Source organism: Ornithorhynchus anatinus, chromosome 3 (genome assembly GCF_004115215.2).
Source record: "Ornithorhynchus anatinus isolate Pmale09 chromosome 3, mOrnAna1.pri.v4, whole genome shotgun sequence".
NCBI lineage: Eukaryota > Metazoa > Chordata > Mammalia > Monotremata > Ornithorhynchidae > Ornithorhynchus > Ornithorhynchus anatinus.
The window spans coordinates 26123020-26136155 of NC_041730.1; the positions used below are offsets into that span (position 1 = coordinate 26123020).

The 13136-nt window shown below is 45.1% G+C and overlaps 1 protein-coding gene across 2 annotated transcripts in view; it reads left to right on the forward strand.

Moving 5' to 3' along the window:
• Positions 1 to 13136, forward strand: part of LRRC4C (leucine rich repeat containing 4C) — a 979945-nt gene that overhangs the window by 107773 nt on the left and 859036 nt on the right. The window lies entirely within an intron of this gene.

Sequence of the window (13136 nt, forward strand, 5' to 3'; positions counted from 1 at the left end):
CACCGTGGATGGCACGACCATCCTTCCCGTCTCTCAGGCCCGCAATCTCGGTGTCATCCTTGACTCGTCCCTCTCATTCACCCCACACATCCTATCCGTTACCAAGACCTGCCGGTTTCACCTCTACAATATCGCCAAGATCCGCCCTTTCCTCTCCACCCAAATGGCTACCTTACTGTTACGTGCTCTCGTTATATCCCGGCTAGACTACTGTGTCAGCCTTCTCTCTGACCTCCCTTCCTCCTCTCTCGCCCCACTCCGGTCTATTCTTCACTCCGCTGCCCGGCTCATCTTCCTGCAGAAACGATCTGGGCATGTCACTCCCCTTCTTAAACAACTCCAGTGGTTGCCTATCGACCTCCGCTCCAAACAAAAACTCCTCACTCTAGGCTTCAAGGCTCTCCATCACCTTGCCCCTTCCTACCTCTTCTCCCTTCTCTCTTTCTACCTCCCACCCCGCATGCTCCGCTCCTCTGTCGCCCACCTCCTCACCGTCCCTCGGTCTCGCCTATCCTGCCGTCGACCCCGGGTCACGTCCTCCCGCGGTCCTGGAACGCCCTCCCTCCTCACCTCCGCCAAACTGATTCTCTTTCCCTCTTCAAAACCCTACTTAAAAATCACCTCCTCCAAGAGGCCTTCCCAGACTGAGCTCCTCTTCCCCCTCTACTCCCTCTGCCATCCCCCCTTTACCTCTCCGCAGCTAAAGCCTCATTTTCCCCTTTTCCCTCTGCTCCTCCACCTCTCCCTTCCCATCCCCACAGCATTGTACTCGTCCGCTCAACTGTATATATTTTCGTTACCCTATTTATTTTGTTAATGAATTGTACATCGCCTTGATTCTATTTAGTTGCCATTGTTTTTACGAGATGTTCTTCCCCTTGACGCTGTTTATTGCCATTGTTCTTGTCTGTCCGTCTCCCCCGGTTAGACTGTAAGCCCGTCAAACGGCAGGGACTGTCTCTGTCTGTTGCCGACTTGTTCATCCCAAGCGCTTAGTACAGTGCTCTGCACATAGTAAGCGCTCAATAAATACTATTGAATGAATGAATGAATGAATGAATGAATGAAAAGAACAATGGCAATAAATAGAGTCAAGGGGAAGAACATCTCGTAAAAACAATGGCAACTAAATAGAATCAAGGTGATGTACATTTCATCAGCAAAATAAATAGGGTAATGAAAATATATACAGTTGAGCAGACGAGTACAGTGCTGAGGAGATGGGAAGGGAGAGGGGGAGGAGCAGAGGGAAATGGGGGGAAAAGAGGGTTAAGCTGCGGAGACGTGAAGGGGGGGTGATAGAGGGAGTAGAGGGAGAAGAGGCGCTCAGTCTGGGAAGGCCTCTTGGAGGAGGTGAGTTTTAAGTAGGGTTTTGAAGAGGGGAAGAGAATCAGTTTGGCGGAGGTGAGGAGGGAGGGCGTTCCAGGACCGCGGGAGGACGTGACCCGGGGTCGACGGCAGGATAGGCGAGACCGAGGGACGGTGAGGAGGTGGGCGGCAGAGGAGTGAAGCGTGCGGGGTGGGCGGTAGAAAGAGAGAAGGGAGGAGAGGTAGGAAGGGGCAAGGTGATGGAGAGCCTTGAAGCCTAGAGTGAGGAGTTTTTGTTTGGAGCGGAGGTTGATAGGCAACCACTGGAGTTGTTTAAGAAGGGGAGTGACATGCCCAGATCGTTTCTGCAGGAAGATGAGCCGGGCAGCGGAGTGAAGAATAGACTGGAGCAGAGCGAGAGAGGAGGAAGGGATATCAGAGAGAAGGCTGACACAGTAGTCTAGCCGGGATATAACGAGAGCCTGTAGCGGTAAGGTAGCCGTTTGGGTGGAGAGGAAAGGGCGGATCTTGGCGATATTGTAAAGGTGAAACCGGCAGGTCTCGGTAACGGATAGGATGTGTGGGATGAACGAGAGAGACGAGTCAAGGATGACACCGAGATTGCGGGCCTGAGAGATGGGAAGGATGGTCATGCCATCCACGGTGATAGGGAAGTCTGGGAGAGGACCGGGTTTGGGAGGGAAAATGAGGAGCTCAGTCTTGCTCATGTTGAGTTTTAGGTGGCGGGCCGACATCCAGGTGGAGACATCCCGGAGGTAGGAGGAGATGTGAGCCTGAAGGGAGGGGGAGAGGACAGGGACGGAGATGTAGATCTGCGTGTCATCTGCGTAGAGATGGTAGTCAAAGCCGTGAGAGTGAATGAGTTCACCAAGGGAGTGAGTGTAAATGGAGAACAGAAAAGGGCCAAGAACTGACCCTTGAGGAACTCCAACAGTTAAAGGATGGGAAGGGGAGGAGGCGCCAGTGAAGGAGACCGAGAATGACCAGCCAGAGAGGTAAGAGGAGAACCAGGAGAGGACGGAGTCCGTGAAGCCAAGGTGAGATAAGGTATGGAGGAGGAGGGGATGGTCGACAGTGTCAAAGGCAGCAGAGAGGTCCAGGAGGATTAGAATGGAGTAGGAGCCATTGGATTTGGCAAGAAGAAGGTCACGGGTGACCTTAGAGAGAACAGTCTCGGTAGAGTGGAGGGGACGGAAGCCAGATTGGAGTGGGTCTAGGAGAGAATAGGAGTTAAGGAATTCTAAGCATCGATTGTAGACGACTCGTTCTAGGATTTTGGAAAGGAAGGGTAGTAGGGAGATAGGGAGATAACTGGAGGGGGAAGTGAGGTCAAGAGCGGGTGTTTTTAGGATGGGGGAGACGTGGGCATGTTTGAAGGCAGAGGGGAAGGAGCCATTGGAGATTGAGTGGTTAAAAATAGAAGTTAAGGAAGGGAGGAGGGCAGGGGCGATGGTTTTAATAAAGTGAGAGGGAATGGGGTCCGAGGCGCAGGTGGAGGGGGTGGCACTTGCGAGGAGGGAGGAGATCTCCTCTGAGGATACTGCAGGGAAGGATGGGAAAGTAGGGGAGAGGGTTGGTGGGGGGGAGGGGAGAGGCGGAGGGGTGACTTTGGGGAGCTCAGACCTGATTGTGTTGATTTTCGTGAGGAAATAGGTGGCCAGATCATTGGGGGTGAGAGATGGGGGAGGGGGAGGAACAGGGGGCCTAAGGAGAGAGTTAAAGGTCCAGAACAATCTGCGGGAGTGACGGGCATGGGTGTCGATGAGAGAGGAGAAGAAGTTTTGCCTGGCGGAGGAGAGGGCAGAGCTAAGGCAGGAAAGGATAAATTTGAAGTGTGTGAGGTTGGCTTGGTGCTTTGACCTTCGCCAGCAGCGCTCAGCATCTCGAGTGTAGAAGCGTAGGAGGCGGACAGAGGAGGTGATACAGGGCTGTGGGTTAGTGGAGCGACAGCGGCGGAGGGAAAGGGGGGCAAGAGAGTCGAGATGAGTAGAGAGGGTGGAGTTGAGAGCGGAGACCTGATATCGAGAGTGGGAAGTGAGGACAGGGCGGCAAGGTGAGGAGAGATGCTTTTGGAAAGATGGATGGGATCAAGAGAGCGGAGGTCTCTGTGGGGCAGTAGCGAAGATTTGCAGGGGGAGGAAATGTGAGAGATGAGGCAGGTGAGAAGGTTATGGTCAGAGAGAGGGATTTCAGAGTTGGTGAGGGAGGAGATAGTGCAGCGGTAGGAGATGACGAGATCGAGGGTGTGACCGAGTCGGTGAGTGGGCGCGGTATGGTGGAGGAGGAGGTCAGCAGAGTCGAGGAGGGATAGCAGGCGGGCGGCAGAGGAGTCATCGGGTACATCCATATGGATGTTCAAGTCTCCGAGGATCAGAGTGGGCAGAGAGGAGAGACGGAAGGTGAGAAAGGGGTCAAGGTGGTTGAAGAAGTCGGAGGTGGGACCAGGAGGGCGGTAGATGACAGCGACAAGTATCTGGAGGGGGTGGTAGAGGCGAATGATATGGGCTTCGAAGGAGGGGAAGGAGAGGGAGGGGGGAGGAGGGATAGTGCGGAAGCGGCAATGGGGTGAGAGGAGGAAGCTGACGCCTTCTCCCTTACCGGTGAGTCTGGGGGAGTGGGAGAAGGAGAGGCCTCCGTCGGAGAGAGCAGCGGCGGAGACCGTGTCTTCGGGAGTGAGCCACGTTTCCGAAAGGGCGAGGAGGAGGAGAGAGCGGGAGAAGAAAAGGTCATGGACGAAAGGTAGCTTACCTGTAATAGAGCGAGGGGTTCCAGAGGCCACACTTGAAAGTAGCTGTGGGTGCAAGGGGGGGGAGGGGGAAAGGGCGGGGGGAGGGGAGGGTTTGGATGGGAAGGAGGTGGCGGGGCCCTGGATGGGGAGAGCGGGATGAGGGGTAGCGGTGGGACAGGAGGACTGGGATGGGGCGTGGGTGGGGAAGAGAGAAGCGGGGAGTGGGTGAGGACGGGGTTTGGTGGTGGGGAGAGTAGGGGGAGGAGGAAGAGGGGTAGCGCTGGTAAAGTGGGGTTCTAGGGCGGGGGAGGGGAGGGGAGGGGGGAGGAGACAGAGGAGAGAGCGGGAAAGAGCTGAGCGAGATGGGGGAAGGGGAAGGGGAGGATAGGAAGGGGTGGGAGGGAGGAGGGGGGGAGGAGGGACATGGCGAGGCCAGAGAGTTGGGTGGCAGCACTGACAACAATTAGCAGTAACAAATGAAATCGGTAATATAGCAACATGATATAGTATGATACAATGCAGTAGTGTTAATATAGCAACATGATACAGTATGATATAATACAGTAGTGTTAATAAGGGGGCGATGCCCAAGGTCGGGGGTAGGCTCGATTAAGGGGCGACCTGATCAAACTCAAAGTCAGGCGGCTGGTGAGGCCAGAGAGGTGGATGGCAGCACTGACGACAATAAACAATAACAAGTGAAATCGCTAATATAGCAACATGGTACAGTAAGACACAATACAATAGCAATTCACCCCAGGGTGGTACGAGTGACGAACAGCTCTGAGGCGTCCCACCCCTGTACCTTTATTTGCAAGCATTTCCACGTTCCACTCGACCGCAACTCTTCCGGTGCGCTCCCCAAATCCTACCCAATCCCCTTGTGTTGCCTGTACTCCACCTTCCAGTCAGAACCAGTTCTTAGGAGTGGTTCTATGGTAACATAATGGATACATCACTGCCCAAACTTAAAATGATTGATCTACTACAAGAAGGAGATTAAATGGAGACAGGATGTCTACTACAATATTGGAAGGAGATAGAATGGAGACAGGATGGTCAATCGTCTAGTATATTCCTGAATATGCATGTGAACTCTGATTTCTGTAAGGTCTAGGTACACTCATTCACATCTGTCTTCCCTATTAGAATGTAAGATCTCTGTGGACAGGGAATATGTCACTTTATTATTCTGTACTTTGCAAGTACTTAGTTCAGCACACTGCACTAATATGTGCTGTAACTACTGTTACCATCACCAGTTCAATTTTACTACTACTAAGTTTAGCCTGGGCACAATCCTGATCATGAGAATGAGCATCTGCATGTGCTCGGAAAATTGAAGTTGATGGTAGTTCTTACACAGATGTATCTTATGTTGGTATTTGTTAAGTGTTTACTATGTGCAGAGCACTGTTCTAAGCGCTGGGGTAGACACAGGGGAATCAGGTTGTCCCACATGGGGCTCACAGTCTTAATCCCCATTTTACAGATGAAGTAACTGAGGCACAGAGAAGTGAAGTGACTGGCCCACAGTCACACAGCTGATGTGGCATAGCTGGGTTTTGAACTCATGACCCCTGACTCCAAAGCCCGTGCTCTTTCCACTGAGCCACGCTGTACCTATACACTGTAAACTCTGCCAGCCCAAATGATAACAATTTCCAGGGAAGTTTTTTTTAGAACATACAACAGTAACCAGCTGAAGTCTTTGACAGTAACTATGATATTTATAATTATGGTATTAAGTGTTTTCTATGTTCCAGCCATTGTGATGAACATGGGCATAGATACAAAATCAGGTTGAACACATTCCCAAACCATATGGGACTCAGTCTAAATAGGGAGGGACAACTCTGGTATAAAGACGTTTTTTCTAGCTAACCCAATCTTTCACACTAAATTATTTTTATTCTATATAGCTATATTCCAATCTATTATTATTGTATATATAATTAAATAGTCAATATAACCTATTTATGTATGATATCTATCATCTGTAGAGCAGATGGGACATAAGGGATCATTGACTTGGGAACTTTCTCAGTGAATTGAAATATAATGAAAGCTGTGTTACACTATGTATGCTTTTCCAAACTCAACATCTTATAAACTGACATTTTTCTCATCCCCCACTACAAGTGCCTTCTTGATAATTTAATTGCTCCTAAGATATGACTTCTCCTAGTGAGAGAATCAACAAAGATCAATCTTCCACTACAGTGAGGAAAGGCTAGATAAAGTCTATGCACTTGTCTGGAGTAGGCAAGCTGCAATAACAATTCTCCTTGAAACAGCTGAGTTGAGGACTTCACCCTCAAAGATGAATGAGAGCCGGCACTCTGCATCTCTCAAACCTACATCACGATTGGACAAATAAAGATGCCAATGACTACCACTCCCACTGAGATATGGTATAGAGAACACAGACATAACAGCTTACTCCAAGTCAGACACCTATAATCCCATTCTTAGCACATGGCTTCCGGTCATTTGCATAAGGCTGCCCCTACCTGGCACAGTCAACTCCCTTTGGCCCTTCCAAACATGTTCCACCTGGTGTGAACCATCATTAGTCCCTTGGGCTATCAGTCAGATTCTGTGACTTTTTGTGGCAGTTGAGAAAGACGTTGGCATCCTTCGATCTACAGTGGCCCCATTTATCACTCTTGGTCCCAACTCCAACATCTTGGGATGGTGTGGCCCCAAGGGGAGTTGAAGGGCACCCCCAAAATTCGAAGGTGTTGAGGTAACATGAGGTAGTAGGGTCAATGATAGACTGCGATGAGGCAGGGGTTGGAGATGTCCTGCGTGGCAGACAGGGGCTGAGAGGGAGTTGGCCTGTCCCCAGTGAGTTTACGGATGATATGGGGAGACTATAAAAGCACTTCCATTTCTCATTCAAGTTGTGGAGATTATTGTATAGGCTTGGTAGTGCCCATCACCAAATAATGTGATTTTTATTCTTCTTATGACTTGGGATGGATTAGCAACTGGATTTAAAGTGGGGCAAAGAACGGCAAAAAGGATCTCATGGGATCTGAGTTCCATCACCTTTGACAAATAGATAAATGGCTTGAAAATGGGCTCAGAGAGATCGGCTCTTCTTTTTTCTCAGTTATCCTGGCTTTGGTTTAGCTATAGATACTGAGTTGTCATTTGTGTGTGTAATTACATCTCTGTTAGTACAGTCTTTTGATATCCACTGTCCTTCATATTTTCAGTCTGCAATGATACGGATTCTTTGTGGATTCAGTTGCTAAGTATGGTCCCAATTGCAACATTGGAGTTTAATAAATGATAGCTAATTATCTTTGCCTTCAGCAGGTTTGGCAGCCTACAAAGTATCTTTAAGGAAATATTCATATATAATGTGAAAATACAGATCGCTAACTATTTGTACATCACACTCCCTTCCCTACATAAATCAGCTTTTCAATATATTGCTTTACATTTATAATTATTCCAAGGAAGCTTTAAATGAAGTGCTCCTGATCCTTTGTGAGGAAGATCAATAAATATCAACCCGATTATAGGAATGAAAAATTGAGGCATACGGGACCAAGTTCAGAGTTTCCCAGCTGATAGTGACAAACTGGAAATGGAAACAAGAACACATGATATCCCATTCGTTGACATCGTCTTCCTTGCCAGCGCTATTGGAAGGGTATTAGCTTATAAAATTGTCCCCCCAGTTAATGGATTATATTGAGAGTTTACTGTTTGCAGAGAACTGTTTGCAGGGAAGTACAATACAGCAGAGGGAAGCAGGAATGATGGGGGAACCCAGAAACAATTTATTGTTGTTGGCTCCCTTATTAATGACCTGTCACACAAATACACTGGCTTCTTGGCCCCTAATGCCACTTCTCACACTTGCTTGATGAGAAGGGGGCACAAGATGGAGGACACTTTAATGATAACTGCCCTACCTCTGCTCCTTGCATAACTGAATCTAAACCTTCAGATTATTTTCCCCAGTGTTGGGGTTAGTGGGGAGCCTCTTTAAAGGCACAAATACAGGTGCTTTTAATTGAAAACACTTAGTCAAAACTCAGGTAGATCTGATCAACGTTAAATTGCTGCCATCTTCAGTTTTACAAAGGTGCTTATTATCCTGAGTGTGGATTATGTACCTGCTAATGATAATGACAACTACAGGGAGTGTGGCTATTGTGAAATAAATATACCTCTAAGGGATTAGGGCCTCTTGACTTTCCCCCTATGGATTTGGTAATCTTATAACTGCACCTTTATGGTTTATGACTTCACTTCTGAAGCTATTTATTACTGGGTCCTGTGATTAGAAAATTCAGGAAGGAAAATGGGGAAATGGAGTGTTCAGTGTTCTGGTAAACAAACTTCTGGGAGAATTACAATTGCAAGGTTGGGATTGCAGGGGGGCAATCCTGGCAGTAGCAGTAGATTTTTTTTCTAGAAATCTTTTCTGCCTGTCTCATTGTCATGATTTGACAAATGAAACAGACATTTCCAATTAGCATTTGCAACTGATTGCATGATGCCAGCCAAAGAAAAGTAGATTAATTTGATTTGTGAAAACAAATTATGCTGCAAAGTACAAAATGGAAATTGCAGCCTCTTTCTTCTGATGCAGTAAGAAGCTGAGTTCAATTCATCCTCAGAAACATCAGGGAGTATAGCATTCTCAGCTCCATTACTAATTATTTTTTGCTGCTAAAGATGTCCATTGAATTTGTTAAGTTTGCAAGTGGAGGCCTAGGACAACAAGGAGAGAGTGACTTATTTAAAGTATCTAAACAACTGACCATTATCCTAGCCCTAGAAACAATCCATCCCCAAACCCGACAGACCACAGTGACCTCATAAAATCTTTCTCTTCCAACAAGTCTTCTTGAGTAGCTCCCAAGCTGCCAAGTCAATCAAAGCCACCAAAAATCTCCAGCACTGTAGCCTGTTGTGGGCAAGGATTGTCTCTATTTGTTGCTGAATTGTACTTCCCAAGCACTTAGTACAGTGCTCTGCACATAGTAAATGCTCAGTAAATACTACTGAATGAATGAATATTCAAAATATACCCATCCTAAGGATTTATGGGCATGAAATTCAATGATGTAAATCATTGTGGACTGAGAGTATGTCATTTCTGTGATTTCTTTTCTCAAACTCTTAGTACAATCCATTGCACCCAGTGGACAGCCCATAAACATTACTATTACTATTATTATTAGTAGTAATAATAATAATGATAATTGTTAAGCACTTACTATATCTCAAGTACTGTACTAAGCATTAGGATAGATCCAAGATAATCAGGTCTCACGATGGGCTCACACTGTGGGAGGGAGAACAGACTCTGAATCACCATTTTGCTGATGAGGGAACTGAGGCACAGAGAAGTGAAGTGACTTGCCCAAGGTCACGCAGCAGGTAAATGGAAGAACAGGATTCAAACACAGGTCCTCTGACTCCCAGGCCTTTGTAGGCCATGCTACTTCACAACAACAACAGCAGCAACAACAGCAGCTACTACTAGTAATAGAACTAAAGTGTACTCTTTTCTCTGTCTCATGGTCACAAAGACAAGCATAAAATATTGGAAAAGGTGCTGAATTGAATTTAGGTGAGTCCAGATAGTTTCTTCAAAAGGGCCTAACTTTTGGATGGTTAAACAAAGAAAACATTTATTAAAATGGGCATGAGGATTCTAAAATAGATTATTAAAAAAACCCAAACTTCTCTAAAAAGATGGTTAATTGTCTGGGTGGATGGATATAATTCACCATAACGTACAGACACTTAGATGCATAGCATTCAAGAACAAATATGAATTTACAGTGAAGTCGTGTTTATCTCTACACTAAGGTGGAAGGTTTTTAAATCTATATATTTCATTTTCAGTCTATATCATATATTTTAAGACCACAGATACATGATGCTCAATAAATATCATTTGATACTCTCGGAACTAGTTAGAAAATGTAAGAATTAGAGTTCACAGAGAATAGGAAAGCATTACTTGCCTAACATAATATGAAATGTTAACATATGTTTAATGTAGTCAATTTGAAAATTTTCCCAGTATAATGACTTTTTTATTTCTGCGTTTTGTCCTGACCCTTTGAATATTTTTTACTGCAATGGCCTTTATACCTAAATGCTCTGAGTGAATTAATAAGGGGAATTAAGAGAAAGGATAAGGGAAGAAAAAAAGAAGGGAAAAAAGAAGGGAAAGTGATTAAAGATATAAGAACAATGGAATAAATTTATTAAAATTAGAAAATTTATATATGTAAATATGGTGGCTACTCAGATTATTTGTAATTTTCATTAGTGTTCTTCGAACTAATATGATGGTTCTTCGTTGTAGAAAAATAAACTCTCTTCAGCAGAGTGTTGGTAGCAGAGTATCCTAGTGAATAGAATATGGCAGGGGAATTAGAGAACTTGTTTTAAAATCCAGCACTGTTATTTGCCTGCTGTGTGACTTTGGGCAAGTCACTTAACTTCTCCTTGCTTCGGTTTCCTCATGTGTAGAATGAGGATTTGATACCTGTTCTCCCTCCTATTTAGGGTGTGAGCCCCATGTTGGACGGGCACTGTATTTGACTTGATTATCTTGTATCTACCCCAATGCTTGATACATCATAAGTGCTTAACAAATACTACAATTATTATTAGGTTTAAGACCAATAGGTTTTTGAGGCAGAAGACCCTCAAAAGGCAGGAAACACAAGTATGTTTAACATTACGTGAGATCCACACCATCCTACCAAACAGAGTCATTTACTATATGAATTGTTTTTACATGCCTCAATCCCATTCATTTCATACTGAGTGCTTTGGAACTTCATTGTAATTCCAGAAGCTTCCCTAACTTTAATCCGCTGTGATTTCCTGGATGAAGCAAGGATTTGAAAGATTTCTCTCCCTTTAGTTCTCTCTTACAATTGTCAGAATTTTCAAGGGTCTGTAAGTTCCTTGTGTCAGCGAACGTGCCTATCAACTCTATAGTAGCGTATGTATGCTCTCCACCTCTCAGCATAGTACTCCACACCCAATAAGTGCTCAATAAATGCCAATGATTGCTGAGTCTTCCCTGAAGCCACGTGAGACAGCACATTAGGCTTATGTCAATCCCCAATACTCAGTGACCATTTGCTTTTTCTGTCTCCCTGGCTTTAGGATATTTCCTTCCCCAAGCCCTACATAGCTTCTGAGGACTTCCTGCTCCTGCAGAAGGGCTAAAGTCTAGTGATAGAGAAGCTGCAGCCCTGGCAGCAAAGCTGAGTTTGAAGAAAGTTGTTTGTGTGCTTATGTGTTTGGAGAGATGAATACATGGATTCATCCTTGTTAGTGGCATCCATTGGTTATTATCTGTGTTAAGGTACTCTGCTTTAGGATGGATAATTAGCATTTTTACTGTAGCCGAGATTGCCATAGCATTCTGGAACTAGAGGAGTCCTTGTAAGGCAGTTTAGTTTACACCCTGCCCTCAGAAAAAAGCATACTTAGGTATTGCCTTAAAAACTGGTACTGTATTCTCTTCCAAGAAGCCTATTAACACTTATTATCCATCAAACAATAGTATTTCTTGAGGGCATATTGTGTTCATTCATTCAATGATATTTATTGAGCGTTTACTGTGTGCAGAGCACAGTAGTAAGCTCTTGGGAGCCCATCAGATATCTAGATCATGGGTGTTTGGCTATTGAGAATCAACAAGGATTGTCACTAACATCTCTTAATTAAAATAATAATTATAGTACCTGGACCATGAAGCGGTCTGTCTTTTTCTCCCTAGAATATGTTAAATGGATACAGGAAGAGAATGAGTTTTAATGAGGTCTGTTGCATTTGACCTAATTAAATACCCTGTCTACTTCATCTCTTTTCCTCTTGGCCTATGCAGCTCATACAAAGTCTTTGAGATCTACTCATTGACAAGGCCACTGTAGAAAATAGGTTTCTTGCCCTTGCTGGGTATTATGATTGACAGTGTAATCTGTGAAAATGTTGTGGTGTCAGGATTGCTGTGAGATATATATGAAACCTATATGGGCTACTGGGCTTTCTCTTAATTGTGATAAAGCATGGGTTTGGATTTATTGGTATTCATAATATAGTCAGGATAGAGGAAGCTTTTTATCTTAATTCATATAAATCTGCAGCTCAGTTTCTGTGAGTGGAGGATGATGAAGTTTTGCAAATAATGAGTACGTCACAGGCCAGTTTTCATAGATCTGTAGAGTGTAACTTTCCATAAATGAGACCAGTATATTGCCTACAGAAGATAAAACTTTGGGATGTATTAGGACTAATAAACATACCTGGACAATTTGTGTATTTCCACTGTTTGCCATTCTATTTCCATAGAGTTCTAAGGTAGACATTTTGAAAGCTGGACCAAATTGACTAAAACATCCATTTCACTTTCTTGACAGAGAACTTGGTAATTACTTCCCCCTTCCTTTAAAATGGCCCCTTTCCCTTCTTTAATAATGTTGGTATTTGTTAAGCGTTTACTATGTGCAGGGCACTGTTCTAAGCACTGGAGTAGATACAGCGTAATCAGGTTGCCCCACATGAGGCTCACCGTCTTAATCCCCATTTTACAGATGAGGGAACTGAGGCACAGAGAAGTTAAGTGACTTGCCCATGGTCACACAGCTGACAAGCGGCGGAGCCGGGATCCGAACCCACGACCTCTGACTCCCAAGCCCATGCTCTTTCCTCTAAGCCACGCTGCTTCTCTTTCTTTCCCCTCTCCTAGGGAACCTTATCAGGAGGCACTTGAAAATGAAAGGAGGGTTCCAGTTTTATTCCCTTTCACTCCAACTCCCTTGATAGGAAGTAAGAATAATTCCTAGAAATTAAATATAGATTTTTTCTATCTTCCTAATTTGTGGGTAATGTGATGGTATAAATTGGAACCCCCTTGTTCAACCATTTAATTTTAGCCAGACAATTCACACTGAGGTTTGTTGTTGTTATTGTCTTATGCTGTCGAGTCATGTCTGACCTATAGCGACTCCCATTGTGGTCTCTGGGGTTTGGACCCACTCCATCTAAACTACCTCACCACACTCCTGAATCTCCT